The sequence below is a fragment of the Dromiciops gliroides genome, chromosome 2, assembly GCF_019393635.1.
Source record: "Dromiciops gliroides isolate mDroGli1 chromosome 2, mDroGli1.pri, whole genome shotgun sequence".
NCBI lineage: Eukaryota > Metazoa > Chordata > Mammalia > Microbiotheria > Microbiotheriidae > Dromiciops > Dromiciops gliroides.
In genome coordinates this window covers 51,932,010-51,952,675 of record NC_057862.1, presented here as the reverse complement: position 1 = coordinate 51,952,675, position 20,666 = coordinate 51,932,010, and the positions used below count along the sequence as shown (strand labels likewise).

Sequence of the window (20,666 nt, the reverse complement as noted above, 5' to 3'; positions counted from 1 at the left end):
CTCACTCCGGGGGACCTTAGGTCTTTTGGGTCCCTCTCCGAAGGCGAGGTCCCCAGGCTCCCCAACTTACTCCCAGCCAGGAAGACACTGTAACAGGGGAAGGGATTGGAGCAAGGCAGGGAAGACACGACGCCTCATTTGCAGCAGGTTTCTGCTTCCACGGCCCAGCATCAGCCCTCCGGCTCTGCCTGCCTTCCCCACTCCGCCGGCCGACCCGGCTGCCAGGCTCTGGGATTTGTGAATCACTCCCTCCGCTCCCCTGGCTCCCCTCCCTCCGCCCGCCTGCCTGCCTGCCTGCCTCGCCTCGCCTCACCTCCGGAAGCGCTGCGCACACCCAGACACATCGCCCAGACACCAAGTTTCCAAGACTCAAGTGCAGCTCGCTCCGAGGCCGGGCCGAAATGCTCCTTTTTCCCCTCCACCCACCAGTTTGGGGGCCTGATCTTGAGTGCAGAGCTCCGGCCAACTCCTCCCCTCCTCGGCACCCAGCTTGTTCCCAGCACCTCCCCGCTGGCTCCAGACCAAGAAGCCGGCTTGATCGGATGGGGAGGGGGTTGAGAAGGGAGGGGGAAGGGGCGGGAACATGCGAGGGGTGAAGATCTCCGGGCTCCTAGCCCCGGGGCGCTAGGGTGTGCTAGGCTGGGCCAGGGGGCGCGTCCTGGAGCAGTGGGAGGTTCGCCTCCTTCCCGGCCCGGCCCCCAGCCCCGCAGCCCCCTCCTCTCTCCTCCGGTCTGCCCCGGGCCCAGGAGGTTAAGCTGGGGGTGTACGGAGGGGACCAAGGGATCCGAGGCAGGGGGCGCACGGATTGGCCGCGACGTCCCCTCTCGCTTCGTCCGGACTGGCACGGGAGCCTGAGGGCAGGCAGTCCTCCCTCGGGAGCTGGCGGCCCCCTCTAGCCCCGCATCAGCAGTGGGCCAGGGAGGGGGGGAGAGAGGGAAGAAGGAAGGGGGGGAGAAGGAAGGAGGGGAGGAAGAAGGCTGCCTTACCCTGCCCAGCCTCTCCTTGCCGGGGGCGGATGGAATGGGGAGCGGGAAGCATCCGCCGCTTTCTCCTCTGGGCGCCCGCTGGAAGGAAGGTTCCCACCCACCCACCCCCGGGGACCTGCCCCCTGCGCCCGGGAGCCCTCCCTCTCGTCTTCTTGTCCCGGGCTCCGCTCGCACCTCCCGGGCCCGGGGGCCGGCTCGGGCTGGCCGATCACCGGGCCAGGGGAGGAGGCGCCGGCGCCGGCGGGGGAGCCGAAGAGCGGCCGCCTCGCCCGGGTCCCATGTGCCCGCGGCTCCGAGGGGGTGCCGGAGCCCGTCCGTCCCGCGCAGCAGCGGCCGCTTCTCCCTCCCCGGCTCAGGCCGCTACCGCTCTGTGTCCGGCCGGCGGATTCTTGAACCCCTTCCAAGACGCCTGGGGATCCCTCCTCCTCTTCCTTCCCTCCCCACCCCCTGCCCCCTTTCGCGCCCGGCAACTTGGGAACCGTTCGCAAAGTTGGCGCTCGGGGCTGGGCGCTGCAGGAGCCGCGGCACAGAGAGGAGGAGAACAGAGAAGGGAAGGAGTTTCCCAGAGCCGTGGTCCCCCCGCCCTAGGCCTGCGCCCTAGCTCCCACCCCCACCCCACCCCCGCCTCCGGGGAGCGGAGGACTAACAAGGACCCCTGTGTGGGCCTTTGTTCCCTGCGCGCCTCCCCTGCCGGCCGGCTCTGCACCCCCCTCCCCGGGCTGCCTCTCTGAAGCCTCTCCCTGTTCCTCCCCGCCCCTCAGCGGCACGTCCTGCTCCTTCAATGGGTACTGGGGATCCCTCGTGGCCAGGGAAAACAGAAGGGGGTTCCCCTGCTTCTTCCCTCCTACTTCTTTCTCCCCAGCCTCATTCCCTCGGGTCCTTGCGCATATCCTCAGGGCTCTTGGAAAGTTGCAAAGTGTCCCCAGTAAGAGTCTCGTTCTCTCCCACCCACCCCAGCTCCACTACATGGAGGCCCGAGGGGCCCAGCTCCTTGTGACTTCTGCTTCCAAAGACAAGGCCAGAATCGAATTGTCCTCTGCTAAAGAAAGTCTTTCTCCCAGACCTCAGCGTGTTTGGGAGGTGACCCTGGGTGGGTGAAGGTGAAAGCTACAGGAAGAGAACTCAAATTCTGGAGGGCTTCACCCAACTGGAAAGTACACTTTCCTCATAGCAGGTGCTTAAATAAATGCGTGATGAATGAATGAATGAATGAATGAATGAATGAATGAATGAATGAATGAATGAATGAGCTTCAAGTCCAGAGTCCACTGTATGCCTATTAGTTAGCCCAGACCAGAGAGTTCACAGAATCTCTTCACCAAATGTTATGCAGCAAGATGATTCTCCCCCCACACCCCCACCTCTGGCCATAAACTGAACAAAGGAGACAAATCTCTGAATTGAAAACCTGTCTGTTACTTGCTTTCTATGTGACTTGAGACAAGTCACTTAATATCTCTGAGACTGGTTCCTCAGTTGTAAAATGAGAAGGTTGATTTAGAGGATCTTTAAGGCCTTGAACCTTTAACTCTAAATCCATGATCCCACCCACCCATTCACCCAGAGCACTCGGGGAACTCACTCCCATTGTACCTCTGGTCTCCGGGCTCCCATGCCTTACTGAGCAGCTCTTAAAGTCAACCTAAGTCATCGGACTTCCTTAGTCTCAGGATGGAAACATCGGCGAAATGGGAGCATTTGAGTTCTGAGGTTCCCAGTGCATTAGCTGAACTGGCAAAGGGCTCCTAAGAATTAGCAGCTTCCTTTGTATGTTTTTTTTTTTTAGTGAGGCAATTGGGGTTAAGTGACTTGCCCAGGGTCACACAGCTAGTAAATGTTAAGTGTCTGAGGCCAAATTTGAACTCAGGTACTCCTGACTCCAGGGCCAGTGCTCTATCCACTGCATCACCTAGCTGCCTCCCTTTGTATGTTTCTCATGAATCCCGTTAGCATCAGTGTTAACATCAATGATTCATTTTACTTATGTCCAGTTGATGCCAAGGGAATTGTGGACAGACATGATCCAATTCATCGTCTGATTGAGGATTCCTGTGATTATTTACTTTTGTGCATCTGAAGCTTCATGGTATATGCCAAAGCTTCTTAAACTGTGGGTAGTGACCCCATATGGGGTCGAGTAACTGAATGTGGGGATTGGGAAAAATTTGACACCTGTAAAAGGTTATGTTTACCTATTTTATATACCTGGGGTCATATAAAAATTTCTCCGTCAATAAGGGATTGCAAGTGGAAAAATTTTAAGGAGCCCTGGTATATAGTATAGGGAATAGGGGTAATAAATCATATATTGTCATGTTTTGCATGACTACACATGTATAACCTATATCAAATTGCTTGCCTTCTCACTGAGGAGGGTGGGGATGGAGGGAGAGAGAGAATTTGGAACTCACTTTAAAAAATGAGTGTTAAAAAATGTTTTTACATATAATTAGGGAAAAATAAAACACGAAATTAAAAAAATAAATAAATCGTGTGTCTATCAGAAGTACCAAAAGTAAACAAATCAGTCAATACTTCCATTAAAAAATTTCTTTGGGGGCAGCTAGGTGGCGCAGTGGATAGAGCACCGGCCCTGGAGTCAGGAGGACTTGAGTTCAAATTTGACCTCAGATACTTAACACTTACTAGCTTTGTGACCCTGGGCAAGTCACTTAACCCCAATTGCCTCATTAAAAAAAAAATTCATTGATTCTAGATTCACCATTCTCTCTCCCCCATATCAAAATGAATCCTTCCTTGTAAAGCTGACAACAACAACAAAAAAAACATTACAGAAAAACAATGCAGTGACAATTGATGCAGTATCTGATACTTTGCCCCCCAAAGTTTCTCCCTCTATTCTGCTGAGAAGTGGGAGGCCCAGTTTCATTATCTGTTACTTAGGACCAAGACTGGTTTTCCAGCTAGTTTTCTTTTCCTTTACATTATTGTAGTCATTATATATATATGTATATGTATATATATATATATATATATTCATCTTTTGTTTCTGTCTACTTTGTTCTGTATCAGTTCATGCTGATCTTCTCACATTTCTTTGAATCCTTCCTAGTCATTTCTTACTGCTCACACACACACACACACACACACACACACACAATTCCATTATGCTCATATTCCCCAGTCTGGTCCTTTGTTCCTCAATTGTTTTATGCTCTCCTTGTTTCACAAGAAAAAACATAAGTTTCATCTTATAGATGGAGAAACTAAGGAGTTTTTGAGTTGGACCTCAAAACACACTGATTGCTAGATTAAATTGGCTCACAGGACCATAGATTGGGAGTAGGAAGGAACATTAGAGTTATCTAGTCCAACAAAACTCTTTTAACAAATGAGGAAACAGACACCCAAAGAGTCCGCAGGTTAATAGCAGAGCTGAAACAGAATAAAGGAAGCCTGTTCTCCCTGGTTCCAAGTTCTCTTAGGTAACCTAGGGAGAATAATGTTTATGATTTTGTTCTAAAATAGCACTAAGCTATGACTAATAACTGGAGGCAGTGCTGCCTAATGGAAAGAGCAATGATTTGTTAGGCAAAAGACTTGGGTTTTACCCTTGACGAATCATGCGAATCTGCACTCAGCCCCTGACCACACTCTATGTCATCACTTTAGAAGCAACCAATCATCATGAAAGAATATGGTTTAGTGGAAAGAGTCGACCTTTGAGACAAAGAACCTAAGTTTGAATCCTGACTCTGCTACTTACTAGGTGTCTTCCCTTAATCAAGTCATTTTAATTCTCTGAGACTCAGTTTCTTTATCTGAAAAATGGGGATAATAAAACTTTTTCTATGTCCCTCACATGACTGCTCTAGGGAAAGCAAATCAAAATACTACTATTCTTCACTTTTCAGTGTTTTTTCCATCCGCTTGCCATGCAGAAGCCAGGAAGAGTTCTGTCCCTTCAGGCCAGCTCTGAGTGGCAAGGGTGGCCTGGCAGCTGAGCTTCATGGCAAAGTTGCCCAGGAATGACATCAGAAAGGAAGCAAAGGGTATGGGTTTCTATGGCAACCAGAATGCCCTGGACTGCTTAAAAATATAATAAAATAAGCCATCTGATTCTAATTATCATGCTGGAGATTTAGATATCTGCATTTTGGTCCAAGCTGGTGATGTGTCTACTATGTCATTTTTTTTTCTTAAGGCACTAGTATTGGGAGATTAACTCCTACATTGCTGGTGTACTTGCTACAGTTCCTAGTAATAACAACAATAATAGTTAAAATTATATACTAGAGGGGGCAGCTTAGGTGGTACAATGGATAGAGCTCTGACCCTGGAGTGAGGAGGATCTGAGTTCAAATCTGGCTTCAGACACTAGCTGGGCAAGTCATTTAACTCTAATTGCCTCTTCTCCCCTCCCCCACCAAAAGAATTGTATACCAGAAGCTCACAAGTTTTTGTAAGTAATGAATAGCAAATCCTTGAACTACAACTCCACACCTCAAAGGCAGCTAGGTAGTAGGCAGTGCTAGATTTGAATTCACATCCTGGTTCAAATAAATACTTACTGGCAGTATGACCATGGACAAGTTATTAATCTTTCTGAACCTCGGTTTCCTCATTTATAAAAGAGGAGGTGAGACTCAATGGTTTCCGAGTTCTCTTCCAGTGCTAAATGAATGATCTCATGCTCCAAAAGGTCCCCCAAAGCTCAACCGATAAATTCTTCTGGACTGAAGCATTGCCAGTTATCATCATTATCATCTTTGCCTAGATACGGTAATGGATACACAAAAATGTAAGACTATTTTAGATAGATGCTGCCATTTGGATACTTATAATCTCCAAACTATGTGAAGCAAAAAGTTCTAGAAATAGAGAGACCTAGTGGAGGAAAGCAAAACCAAGCAGGAAAAGGAAAATGATATACAAATGTCCACTACTAGAATCATTCCAATGATGCTTTCATTAAGTCTACAAAAGAAGAACCTGTATCCTCATACTTTAAAAAATCCATCATACGGGGCAGCTAGGTGGGGCAGTGGATAGAACACCGGGCCTGGAGTCAGGAGGACCTGAGTTCAAATCCGGCCTTGGACACTCGACACTTACTAGCTGTGTGACCCTGGGCAAGTCACTTAACCCCAATTGCCTCACAAAAAAAAAAGGAAAAATCCATCATATGATTCACCTGCAGACTCCAACATGAAGGATAATAGTAGTATATTGACTTGTTTGAGCTCCACTGAACAGAGAGAGAAAATGAAATAATATATAATTCATATTTATATATTATTTCTGATAAATAAATAACTGACATCTATATAGCGCTTCAAGGTTTACAAAGTGCTTTCCATGCGTTATCTCATTCGAGCATCATAACAACCTTGTAAGATAGTTGCTACAAGGATTGTTATCTCCATTTTTACAGATGAGGAAACTGAGGCCCAGAATAGTTAAGTGAAATGTTCAGGGTCATACAGCTAGTGTTTGAAATGGGATTTAAACCCAGGTTTTCTTGATTCTAGCCCTTATCTACCATACCATGTTGTCTTCTCATTATCCCCATTTTGTATCGGAGGAAACTGAGATGGATTATCTTACTCATGGTCATACAGCTGATGCCAGAGGTAGGATATGAACCCAGGCCTTCTTAATTCAGTGTCCAAACTGACTCAGAAAATACTGGATCCAGGGACTGGTGGCCTAAACTTTTCTAAAACTGGGCTGGATGGAAGCCAGTAGGCATTATTTGTGTATTCCCTCACTGTTCCACCTATTTCTCCAGTGACATAACAGGTGCTCCCAATCACACAGAAACTCATTCCCCCCAATTCTACTCAGAGTCTAAACATCATAGTGTGCTAAGTGGGCCTAACCTGCTGTCTTAGCTTGCTTAGTGCCTAGGTTTTAATAATGAATGCTGGGGCAGCTGGGTGGTACAGTGGATAAAGCACTGGCCCTGGATTCAGGAGGACCTGAGTTCAAATCTGGATTTAGATACTTGACTCATATTAGCTGTGTGACCCTGGGCAAGTCACTTAACCCCCATTGCCCTGCAATAATAATAATAATAATAACAATAATAATAATAATGAATGCTACAGCATAGACAATGTTAGTCTGGAGCAGAGAAGGGCCCTGAAAGATTAGAGGCAGTGTGGCAAGACAGAAAAAGCAGTGGCCCATATTCAGATGGACCTGGGTTCAAATCCCACTTCAAATACTACCCATGTAACCTTGGGGAATTCTCTTGATCTCAATTTTCTCATCTGTAAAGTAAGAGAGATGGATTTCATGGCCTTGAAGGTCCTTTCTTAGCTCGACATCAAGAATCCAAACTCAATTTTGCCTTCTCTATAGCTCTCTACTGTCCCTAATTTTGGGTTAGGATGATGAGAACTTGGCCAGCTCACCAGATCATTCTACTTGCCTTCTGCTTCTACTGGACATCTTAGTAAATCCTTACAAAACTCTTGACATGTATTTTCTCCTATCTGTGGGCCTGGCTAGTATAAGCATTATGTCTCATAGATAATTGAACTTAGATTTATGGGGCATAAGATCTAGGAGGGAACTTCAAGGCACCTTCTATGTGCCGGGCTCTGGGCTAGGTGCTGGGGTTACAAAGGCAGGAGTGAAACAGTGCCTGCCCTCAAGGAGTTTATACTCTAAAAGAAAAAAAAACCCAGTGTGTATAGCAATAAGTATATACATGTTGAAGAGGAGATGCCTCTGAAAGAGGGATATTAATATCTGTGAAAATGGTGGCTCCCATCCTCCTTCAAAAAGGTCTTAAAGAAGAAATGTTCAATTTGATATAGCTTTTACATGTGCTGTCATCCAAAACGTACAGCAATATTACTCATGTTGTGAAAAGAACACAGACAAAACCCCCTGAAACCCCAAGCCAACCAACCACCTAACAGAATGCCAACCCAAGAAAAAGAAAGTTTAAAAAGTATGCTCTTAGGGGCAGCTAGATGGCGCAGTGGATAGAGCACCGGCCCTGGAGTCAGGAGTACCTGAGTTCAAATCCAGCCTCAGACACTTAACACTTACTAGCTGTGTGACCCTGGGCAAGTCACTTAACCCCAATTGCCTCACTAAAAACAAACAAACAAACAAAAAAAGTATGCTCTTTCTCTGGAGGTGAATAACATTTTTAATCATTAAGTTATTTGCAATTGTCTTGGATCATTGAATTGCTGAGAATGGTTGTCATTCACAGTTGATCATCTTACTATATTTCTGTTACTGTGTACAGTGTTTTCTTGGTTTTGCTCACTTCATTTTGCATCAGTTCATGTAAGTCTTTCCAAGGTTTTCTGAGAGCATCCTGCTTATTATTTCTTTTGGGGGGGGGAGGGGCAGGGCAATGAGGGTTAAGTGACTTGCCCAGAGTCACACAGTTACTAAGTGTCAAGTGTCTGAGGTCAGATTTGAACTCTGGTCCTCCTGACTCCAGGGCCGGTGCTCTGTCCACTTCGCCACCTAGCTGCCCCTATTATTTCTTATAGCATATTAGTATTCCATCACAATCATACTACAACTTATTCAGCCATGTCCCAATTGATGGGCATCCCCTCAATTTCTAATTCTTTGCCACTAGAAAAGAGCTGCTATAAATATTTTTGTACAGATAGGTCCAATCCCTTTTTACTTTACATCTGTTTGTGATATAGACTTTGTAGCGGTATTGCTAGGTCAAAGGGTATGCATAGTTTTATAGCCCTTTGAGCATAGTTCAAATTGCTCTCCAGAATGGTTGAATCAGTTCACAATTCAGCAACAGTGCATTGTCTCATAGATTTATAATTCTATAAATAGAAAGTGTTGGCATTTCCCAAAGTAATAAATTCACTTAAACTTTCATCCCCAACTCTTCTCCCCCACCTCCCCATTATGCTTAGTCTTTTAATATCTAGAAGTGACTGATTTCCCATAGAAAGCACCAAAAACCAAGTGAAACATGTGAACCCCAAGGGAGGGAGGGGCATCTACTGGGGAATTGTAATGTCAATGTGGCCAAGGTTACAAATTACAGGGCTGGCAAACAGACTGGTGTTTGGGATAGATGAAAATAACCTTCTGATTAGGGTGTTTACAGCTTCATTTGGAGAGCCAGTGAAGAACATGGGGAAATTACAAATTTGTCCTTAGCTGGGAATGGGCGGCACCCATACCACAGGAGGAAGTTCCCATTCCCTCAGTTTACAGCATCAACTGCCAAAAAGGCCAGGCCCCACTGTGTGTCTCAGTTTGAGTCAGTTGAACCTGAGACCCCCTATGCACGACCCCAAACCCTCCTTGTTCCTGACCCAGGCCGTTGGCACTGGCAGCCGGTAACTTTGGTCAGCTTAGCAGATAGCCATTTGCCTTGGAAGAACTTGTGCCTAATTCATACTGCCAGTTTTATTTATCTTACTACCCTAGAGAATTTCCTGTGCCTGTTTTTGTTTGGTTTTTAAAGATCCTTGGGGTTTCCCTTAATAAAAAGGAGCTCTGCATGAGGAAATATCATGTGCAATCAGTCTTTGATACAGTAAATTCTTTTTGATTACTATGATGGTGAATACCCAATCCTTGGGGTAGCCGGAAGATTGTTTGACAGTTTTGTTTCCAACCACCCAATGACAACCTTCGGTTTCCCCAAAGCGTGGTCTTCACCTGCCCCATGTCAGTCTAGAAGGAGGTCTTTAGTTGGAATGCTCCAGGGACTTATAGTTGGTACTCTACTGTTTCTCTATTCAGTGATTCTGATAAAGGCACTGATGGGTCATAGGGTCATAGATTTTGAGCTGAAGGGGATCTCCCAGAATGTCTAGTCTAACTGGCCCATTTTATCAAGGAGGAAATGAAATCCCAGAGATGTTAAGTACTCAAAGCCACACAGTGGAGGAGAGCTAGGGTTTGAACCCATGCCATCTGATTTCAAATCCAACAGGGCACCAAGCTGTGGTATGCTTATCACATTTTTCAGATGACACAAAATTGGATAACAGAGTCAGGATTCAAAAGTGACCCTAACAGGGGGCAGCTAGGTGGCGCAGTGAATAGAGCACCGGCCCTGGATTCAGGAGGACCTGAGTTCAAATCCGGCCTCAGACACTTAACACTTACTAGCTGTGTGACCCTGGGCAAGTCACTTAACCCCAATTGCCTCACTTAAAAAAAAAAAAGTGACCCTAACAGACTAGAACACTGGATTGAATCTACTAAAATGAAATTCAATGGGGACAAATATAGTCACCAGCATTTGAGAGTTGGAAGGGATGTTAAAAGCCATCTAAGCCAACCCATACTCAAATATGAATGGCCACAACCACACATCTGGCAAGTGGATATCTAGCCACTGTTCAAAAACCTCCAATGAAGGGAAACATTTTCACCAGCTCATCCTCACCAGCACACACACACACACACACACACACACACACACACACACACACTCCCAGCATCCCATTCCAAATCATGATAATCTTAATTGTTGGTAAGTTTTTATTTCAGCTTATCAGTGTTCTTATCAGTGTCCTAAACTGTAGAGCCCATAACTGAACACAATGCTTCATCTGTGATCTGACCAGGGCAGAGTACATCAGTTCAACTTCTGGAAGCTATGCCTTTCTTTTTTTCCTCTTTCTTTCTTTCTTTCTTTCTTTCTTTCTTTCTTTCTTTCTTTCTTTCTTTCTTTCTTTCTTTCTTTCTTTCTTTCTTTCTTTCTTTCTTTCTTTCTTTCTTTCTTTCTTTCTTTCTTTCTTTCTTTCTTTCTTTCTTGGCAATGAAGTTTAAGTGACTTGCCCAGGGTCTCACAGCTAGTAAGTGTCAAGTGTCTGAGGCTGGATTAGAACTCAGGTCCTCCTGAATCCAGGGCCGGTGCTTTATCCACTATGCCACCTAGTTGCTCTCAAGCTATGGCTTTCTTAATGCAACATTGGATCTTGTTAGCCTTTTTGATCTCATCCTATTCCCCTTTGCTCCTGGCCAACACCAACCCCTCTATTTATTCCCTTGATCTCGTATCCTTCTGGCTCCTCAAGGCTCTTGTTCCTTTGATCGTCATGCCTCACACACACAACTTTTGTCCTTTCCTCATCCACCTCTCTCTAGACCTTGTCATGCTCTTAATCTATCTTCCTATAACTCTCTTCCCTTTCATAGTCAGATGCCTGAAACAGGTGTCGATACTCATGGGACTCCACTTCCTCACCTCCCACTAACATTTCAACACCTTGAAATCTGGCTTCCATCCCCACCAGACTGAAATTGCTTTCTACAAGATCACTGAAGATCTTTTTACTGTTAAAAACAAAGGCCTTGACAGCTAGGAAGCGCAGTGGATAAAGCACCAGCCCTGGATTCAGGAGGACCTGAGTTCAAATTCAGCCTCAGACACTTGACACTTATTAGCTGTGTGACCCTGGGCAAGTCACTTAACCCTCGTTGACCCGCAAAAACAAAACAAAAGACAAAAAAAAAGGCCTTTTTCTTAGTTCTTATCTTTCTTGACCTCTCCTCATGTTTGACACTATTGGCTATCCCTTTATTCTGGATATTTTCTCCTCCCTAGGCTTTCATAAGATTTCTCTATCATGGCTCTCTTTCTACCTTTTGGAACAGTTCTATCTGGTTTCTTCTGAATATTCACAATCCATGTGTTCTACCCCACCCTCCTGCTGCAGGGTCTGTCCTAGGCCCGCACTTCACCTTTTCTTTCTCTTGGCAAGCTCATCATATTCCATGGATTCAAGTATCATCTCTTTGCAGATGACTGCCAGATCTATATCTATTTCTCATTTCTCTCCTGAGCTTTAGACTCATATCTCCAACTGCTCATTAAACAAGTATACCTAAATATCCCATAAGTCCCTCAAATTCATCATGCCCCAAACAGAACTCATTATCTTTCCCCTTCAACCAACCCTCCTTCGGTCTTCCCCATTTATGTTGAGGGCACCAACAGTCTTCCGGGGGCAGCTAGGTGACGCAGTGGATAGAGCACCGGCCCTGAAGTCAGAAGGACCTGAGTTCAAATCCAGCCTCAGACACTTAACACTTACTAGCTGTGTGACCCTGGGCAAGTCACTTAACCCCAATTGCCTCACCACAAAAAACCCCAAAAACCAAAAAACCCCACAAAAAACCAAACAAACAAACAAAACAGTCTTCCAGTCACCCAATTTCACAATCTAGGAATCAGCTTTGACACTTCGCTCTTCTTCATCCCCCCAGCCCCAGTTAGTTGCCAAGTCTTGCCAATTCCACATCCTCAACATCTGTTGCATCTGTCTCCTTCTCTTTACTCACATCACAACTAACCCAGTCCAGGTGCTCATCATCTTTTGCCTGGATGATTGTTATAAGTTTCTAATTGGTTTCCTTATACCCAGCCTTTGCCTTCTCCAAACCATCCCTTACACCATTGACAAATCACTATTCCTAAGGCACATATCAAACCAGCTCATTCCTCTACTCAAGAAACAACAATCACTGCAAGGATGACCAATAACACAGTGATGTCACCACCCCTGAGTTTGTCAAGGGGAGAAAGAAAGAAAAGGTGATCACAGGTCTCCAAGAAGAAAGGAGTGAAAAAGAGATGGGAAGGGAATCCTGTAGATCTATAATTCACTGAAAACTAAATTTCTAGTCAGAAGATCTGGGTTCATGTCTTACCTCAGCTCCTTGTTACCTGTATGATTTTGACTAAGTCACTGAAACTCTATGCCTCAATTTCCTCCACTGTAAAATGAGAGGGTTGGACCAGATGCCCCATAAGATTATTTTCATCTCTAATTCTAATATCCCATGAACATAAGATATTTCTGGGGGCAGCTAGGTGATGCAGTGGATAAAGCACCAGCCCTGGATTCAGGAGGACCTGAGTTCAAATCCAGCCTCAGACACTTGATACTTACTAGCTGTGTGACCCTGGGCAAGTCACTTAACCCTCATTGCCCTGCCCCCCCCAAAAGATATTTCTGGACCTCATAGACATCTCAAAGCAGTACCTGCAGGACTCATAAACACATAGTCCCGTTCTTCCCCTTCATGTGCAACCATTGAATGCAAAGGCTTATGATAGTGATAACTGATAAACCATAAACAATGGACTGATGGGAGATACAAAAAGGCAGAATAAATCCTGTTCTGTCGCCAGTGCTACAACCACTGGTCACTCACATATTCCTCTCTCCTGGTGTCCTATTCCTATTGTCTTAATATTTTGGAAGGAAAGCAAACAAACAAAAATGAGATTGCTCTACTCTGAGGCCAAAGGCCATAATAATACTCTTTGGAACTTATTCCAAAAGACAACTCCAGCTGTCCCAGACTGTTTGTCTTGGAAGCTCTCATTTCACTGTTTAGCTTAGATTCCTTTTCAACCCTGGCAGCTTGGCAAGGTACCAGCAGCACCATGTTATCAGGCCAATGAATGGTTAGAGGACGTTATCTGTGAATATTGGATAAACCAAGGCATTTTTTCCAGGGTCAGTGTGGCAAAAATGTACCCTGACAGTCTGGGTAGACAATAGACAAACCTTGTAAGCTTTGGTCTCTCAGATTTTAAGGGCTTGTCCTAGCAGGGTCAGATGTGATTAAGCAATTCATGTATGTTTTTTTGTATGAACAAGATCAGCAAAAAGAAGAGGGAGGAGAATGAAGAAGAAAAGGAAGAGAAATAAAAAGAAGAAAAGAATAGGAAAATTAGGGGGAAAAGAGGAAGAAGAGGGGGAAGAGGAAGAGAAAGAAAAAGATGGTTGTACATAGGTCAAGCCCCCTTGTGAGAGGAGTCATCACTGCTCAAAGGAAGCTGATGTTTATGCAATCAGTTGTGAAATGAGCACAAGGGGTCTGGAAAATATTGGAGAAAGTTGTTGATCACATAGAAATGCTTTAACATCTTGGCTGAAGAAGGAATAGGGCAATGAGGTAAAGCACAAGTCTACATCAATAGCAACAACAGCAACATTGAAAAGAAATGTCTCAAGCAAACCACCTGAGACAAAGGACTTGTTATGAAGGGGCTAAAAAAGAAACTGCCACATTGAAGCTACCTTGGTCAAGGGTGTCTAACTGGGAGGCTTCCCAGGCTGTAAAGAGAATTACAGAGAGAGGTACTGCTTTTAGTAAGTCAAACGCTGAAAATAGAAACCCAAAAGTTTGGTCTATGACTAAATGGGACTCCAATTCAGGTTAGGGAAGGAGGATTATACCAGAGCTGTGCTGGAGCAAGCTCCAACCTACTTGGGAGAGCCTATTGTTAAATGTTCAGGCTAAGCATTCACACCTCAGAGGCTACATATCAGGTCTTGATGGATTGTTTTGATTGATTGTCTAGACTTAAGAAAGTGATAGAGAAAATGTTAATAATTTAGATTAATCTTAAAAGTGTTGCCTGGGGGCAGCTAGGTGGCAGTGGATAAAGCATTGGCCCTGGATTCAGGAGGACCTGAGTTCAAATCCAGCCTCAGACGCTTGACACTTACTAGCTGTGTGACCCTGGTCAAGTCACTTAACTGTCATTGCCCTGCAAAACAAAGGAACAAAAAAAGTATTGCCTGGGAATATTTTCTTTTTTCCATAGAGTCAGTTGTTTGACCTTACCAGAATGCTACTGGATTGAACCCAGAGCCTTGCTTGACCAGTTCTTCAGTTGGAGAGTCCTTTAGAATAAAGAAATAAGGCATGCAGGGGCAGCTGGGTGGCGCAGTGGATAGAGCACCAGCCCTGGATTCAGGAGGACCTGAATTTAAATCCAGCCTCAGACACTTGACACTTACTAGCTGTGTGACCCTGGACAAGTCACTAAACCCCAAGTGCCTCACCAAAAAAAGCAAAAAACAAAACAAAACAAAGCAAAAAAGAAAGAAACAAGGCATGGAAATTAAAAAAAAATCTGATAGCGAGCCTGTAACAGCCGCCCATTTACATCAAGTTGTAGAAAAATCAGTAGGTCAAAAGACCTTTCCCTCCTATAAATAGGTTACATTGTGATTGTGTAAGCAGTAACTACTCTGTCAGCTACCTGTAATTCATTGGGTTTTTTTGTTGTTTTTGTTTTTTTTCCTTTGGTGAGGCAATTGGTGTTAAGTGACTTGCCCAGAGTCACATAGCTAGTAAGTGTAAAGTATCTGAGGCTGGATTTGAATTCAGGTCCTCCTGAATCCAGAGCTGGTGCTCTATCCACTGTGTCACCTAGCTGCTCCCAGTGTAATTCATTGTTGAACCATATGCAATGTTTTGTACTTTTTTATGTTAAGTATGTGCTAATATTCTACTTAACTATTAGTATTATGATACTGTGGTGTATTTTATTATCATTACTGTTGCTTTGCTGCATTGTTCCTATATATTTATTTTCTTCTTCATCATCACCACCACCACCACTACCACCATATTCTTGTTCTTGTTCTCCTCCTCCTCCTTCATCTCCTTCTCCTCCTCCACCACCACCACCTGTGACAATTGGAGTGACGCCACCTGCTGGAGAGTTACTGTAGGAAAGCTCCGCCATGAGGAGAAGGCCTCTGAGGGCAAGCCATGTGACTTGGAAGGTCAGTTCCTTGGAGTCAGGAAGTGACGTTTGCTCGTGGGTGCTGTTGATCAAAGCTACCAGCCAATTAGCTTGGAGCTGTGTGTGCGTGTGGATGGGATGTTGCTGGTTTCACAGGAGGCTTGTGGGATGAAGAGGGGTCAAGGCTTGCTCTCTCACTCTCTTTTGCCAGGATCTCAGGGGGGAGTGGAGCAGGAGACACAGGTTCCCTGAGATAGATAGCTGAGTCTAGGCCTCTTTCTCTCTCTCTTCACCAAATTCTTATGTTCCTTAATAAATGCTTAAAAAGGGGCAGCTAGGTGGCACAGTAGATGGAGCACCGGCCCTGGAGTCAGGAGTACCCAAGTTCAGATCCAGCCTCAGACACTTAACACTTACTAGCTGTGTGACCCTGGGCAAGGCACTTAACCCCAATTGCCTCACTAAAAAAAAAAAATGCTTAAAAGTCTAAACTCTTGCTAAAGCTTCTAATTTATTGGCGACGACTCATTAGATTTTTAGACAGTATAGCTAGAATCTTAGCCACCGTACAAATAGCAACTTTATACACCACCACCATCACTTAATACTGAGTCTCCCTATATTTCCTAGGTTGAAAGTACATTATTGGGGCAGCTAGGTAGCACAGTAGTTAAAGCACCAGCCCTGGAGTCAGGAGGACCTGAGTTCAAATCTGGCCTCAGACACTTAACACTTACTAGCTGTGTGACCCTGGGCAAGTCACTTAACCCCCATTGCCCCGCAAAAACAAACAAACAAACAAACAAACAAAAAATGAAAGTACATTATTGATTCACTGGCCTTAAGCCAATACTGATGAGCATATAAGCTTGAACCTGCTCTGTTTTTGTTTGTTTGTTTGTTTTTGTTTTATCTAGACTGGTTCACATCTCCTTAGGTAGCCTGGTGGCCCTCCACTCTTGGAAGCTCACTATGTCGCTGCCAGTCTTTGTGTCTGTCTCTGATTAGCTGCAGTCCTACTACAGGTCAGAACTCCTCAATTCAAGTGACCCACCAGCCTCAGCCTTCCATAACAATCTATATATGGGCATACACTACCTCACCTGGCTTGTTCCTAAATATTTAAAGCAAGCAGACAAATAGTGCTTTGCATTAGGATATGCATATTTAATATAATATTAAGATAACTTTGATGTACTCCTAATTGATGTTTCAGGGGAATGAAACTTTTTAACAGCAGCTAAGGAGCATAGTGGGGAGAACATTGGGCCTGAAGTTAGGAAGACCCGAGTTCAAATCCAGTCTCACATTTACTGGGTATGTGACTCTGTACAGGTCACTTAAACCCTGTTTGCCTCAGTTTCCTCATCTGTAAAATAGGGATAATGACAACACCTACCTTCTTTGGTTGCTGCGAGGATAAAATGAGATCGTGTTTGTAAAGATCTTAGAAAACCTCAAAGCTGTATATAAATGCTTGCTATTTTCTTTGGCCTCAGAGAAAAATGGAACCTCTGTTTCAAATGTCTAACTCCTAGAGACCAAAGATACAGTTACTAAGACTTTAAAAGCCCGAGAAGACCTCAAATGAAAAAGAATATAGCTTGATACTAAATACTTCTCCCTTTGGAGTTATAGAAAGGTGTGTGTTTTATCTGTAATGCATGAGGATCTATAAAGAATCTATGGTGGGGGCAGCTAGGTGGCACAGTGGATAAAGCACTGGTTCTGGATTCAGGACGACCTGAGTTCAAATTCGACCTCAGACACTTGACACTTACTAGCTGTGTGACCCTGGGCAAGTCACTTAACCCTCATTGCATCCCCCCCCCAAACAATCTATGGTAAAGAGAGAGGAAGAAGCTGAGGATGGACTTCTTTCTTGTGAGAACTGTCTGTGTTTTTTTATGAAGAAATCCTATAAAGGCAATTCTATGAAGAGCTTGAGAAAACTTGAAAAACTGTTACTTGCATTTACTGAAAATAATACAAAGAAAAAAAAGACATCTTGAAGAGAAATAAAAAGGTTTTTTTTTTGGGGGGGGCAATGAGGGTTAAGTGACTTGCCCAGGTTCACACAGCTAGTATCAAGTGTTTTTTGAGAATGAATTTGAACTCAGGTCCTCCTGAATCCAGGGCCAGTGCTTTATTCACTGTGCCACCTAGTTGCCCAAGAAATATAAAGATTCTTAAAAGACTTTAATTCAGCAAACTGAATGAAGACTGAATTTCTAGACAAGCAAATAAGAATCAAATACCATTATATAGAAAGGGTTTGAGGGGATTCAAGCTGTGAAATTGGTTGTAGTCAAAATAATTTATATAATTATATGTTTTTACGTTTACTTTTCTTGCTCTCATTCATTAATAAGTTATATAAAGTAATTTTAATATTTACTTAATTATAGGTAAACAAGAGTGATTGCTATTAGGACCAGAAGTTTTTCTGGATCATTAAATAACTAATATTTAATGAATTGGAATATGATCTTTAGCTAATTGACTAATAAAAGTGAACACAAGTTTTTTAAATGAGAAAATAAATTATCCTAACATACTCCTAAGTTGCCACAGAGCTTGGGAGGATAAAACTGAAAACATTGAAACTATTAAATCTCAGGCTGACACAGGGTGAAATACGGGTTGAGATGGAACTGGTGCCCATTTATAATTGGCTACACATGACTGGTCCTGTTGCATATCTTTTCTCCTCTCACAGATCTATTACAATTTAAAAAAAAAATAAAGATGGGGAGAAGGTGGAGGAAGAGGAGAAGAGGTGGGAAAAGAAGAGGTGAGGGGGGAAAGAAAGACAAGAAGGGATGAAGGAAGAAGAGGAGGAGGAGGAGGAGGAGGAGGAAGGTAAGAAAAGGAAAGAGGAGGAAGAGATTACTCTATAGCGCAGAGCCTGAATAAGAAAATGAATACACTAGAAGTAGTTGAAGATGGAAAAGCAGGCTGGCCTATGTTAATCATTAAGGATATACCTCAGCATTCTTCCATTTAAAAAAATGTCAGAGGGGAAGCTAGGTGGTGCAGTGGATAAAGCACCGGCCCTAGATTCAGGAGGAACTGAGTTCAAAGGGATAGTCTCAGACACTTGGCACTTACTATATGTGTGACCCTGGGCAAGTCACTTAACCCTCATTGCCCTGCCCCCCCCCACCAAAAAAATGTCAGAGACCCATTTTATCTCTTCTTTCAACACATTTGACTGGCCAAGCTCCATTACTGGTTACCTACCAAGATAGGTTATCTCTATAAGAAAAAGGATTGACTTTTTGTCAACTTCTTTCAGTCATTTTTTCAGTCATGTCCAACTCTTCGTGACCCCATTTAGGGTTTTCTTGGCAAAGATACTGGAATGGTTTGCATTTCTTTCTCCAGCTAATTTTATAGATAAGGAAACTGAGGCAAACAAGGTGAAGTGACTTGCCCAGAGTTACACAGCCAGTAAGTGTTTGAGGCTGGATTTGAACTCAGGAAGATGAGTCTTCCTGACTTCAGGCCTGGTGCTCTGTCTACTGTAGCACCACCTAGCTGCCCTTTTATAAACTTTAGATATCACCAACTTGTAGGGTTGAACTGGTCTGATTTTTTGAGGCTTTGGAATCACTATATTTCCCTATTTGTATTTCCTGGTTTTCTTTTGCTTGGGGGAAAACAGAAGTTAGAGAGTCATTGATTTGTTTGGATTGTGGTTTAAATACCCAAAAGCCCCATGCCTTAAGAAAGTTTTTGAATGGCCAAAAGTGGGACTGCTATTGTAGAATTGACTATTTCTCTTTAGGGGAAGGGGGAGAGCTTGATGCTTCAGGCCTAGAGAGATCATGGCGAACTAAGGCCTTAGGAACTGTTACTAGGTAGAATAGCTTTGAAAGTTTAGGTGTCACCCAACCTGAGAGTGGGTAATTGGCCTTTTATACTAATTGTTATTGTTGTTCAAATTGTTTCAATCAGGTCTGACTCTTTGTGATCCCATTTGGGGTTTCTTGGAAGAGACACTGGAGTGGTTTGCCATTTCCTTCTCCAGCTCATTTTATAGATAAGGAAACTGAGGCAAACAGGGTTAAGTGACTTGGCCAGGGTCACACAGTTAGTAAGCATATAAGAACAGATTTGAAGTCAGGTCTTCCTCACTCCAAGCCTGACGCTGCATTCACTGGGCCACCTGGTTGCACTTAATACTAATGATAATTTTCATATGAATTACTTTGCCCTTGTGCAATATTTTTTGGAGGTATAGTTTCCTCATGTTATAAATGATTCCTTTATGACAAAATCTGCTGGCCTTGTCTTAGGTCTCATCCTCTTTGACCCCCTGGAGCTTGTGCTTTTGTTAGTTTTCCCTTTTCCCAGACCCTCTCTCTTGGCTTCTTGGGAAGAAGTTCAGTGACTTGACTAGGGTCACACAGCCAGAATACCTGAGGGGCAGCACTTGAAATCAAACCTTCCTGACTCTGAGGTCAGCTCTTTGGTCACTTACTCCATGCTGTCTTTCTCCTTGTACATAGTGAGTACTTAATGCATGTTTGTCTAATTTAACTGTCACTAATTGCTAGAGAGGAGCAGCTAGGTGGCACAGTGGTTGGAGGATGACTGGAGTTCAAATCCAGCCTCAGAAACTTCCTAGCTGTGTGACCTTGGGCAAGTTACTTTACCTCTATTTGCCCCTGGGGAAGGAAATGGCAAATCACTCCGGGATCTTTGCCAAGAAAACTCTATGGATCGACTTGCACAGGTTCACAAACAGTTGGACACAACTGAAATGGCTGAACAACAACAATTTCTAGGGAACCCACAGTAGGGAGAAGAGGAAAAAGTGGGCAGGTACCAAAGTCAGGTGCCCAGTTATAGTTCGAGAAAGGGGAGAGGTAATCAGAGACAAAATTCTTTCTTGATACTATCTGCACCCTACTCACACCCACAATTCATCTTTCCATTGCCCTTTGGGTGACTTCCAAATTAAATTCTTTTTCAGAGACTTTCATATCCCATGTTTTATAGCCACATACCATTCCAAGAAGAATATTGAGGTTAAAAACTGGGACCTTTGTTTCAGTGAAAAGCTTGGAGTCCTTAAGGACGTGGTGAAATTTCCCAAATGAAATCCACCCCACTCTCTTTCTTCTGTTCAGTCCTGGACCTTGTTGATTCTCCAACCACAGTGTCAGTTCAAGAAACATGTCCTTGAAACA

At 44.1% G+C, this 20,666-nt stretch overlaps 1 protein-coding gene across 3 annotated transcripts in view; it reads right to left on the bottom strand.

Annotated features, from left to right (window-relative positions):
- The window catches only part of CHST3 (carbohydrate sulfotransferase 3), a 55,107-nt gene extending 54,025 nt beyond the window's left edge, over positions 1-1,082 (bottom strand). The window contains exon 1 of one of the 3 annotated variants that reach the window (XM_043986317.1): positions 987-1,082. The gene's annotated coding sequence lies outside the window, so the exon portion shown is untranslated. Of the gene's footprint in view, positions 1-70; positions 186-313; positions 531-986 lie in introns of those variants that run through there. The other 2 variants (XM_043986316.1, XM_043986318.1) reach the window with 2 other exon arrangements.
- Positions 1,083-20,666: the final 19,584 nt, after the last annotated feature.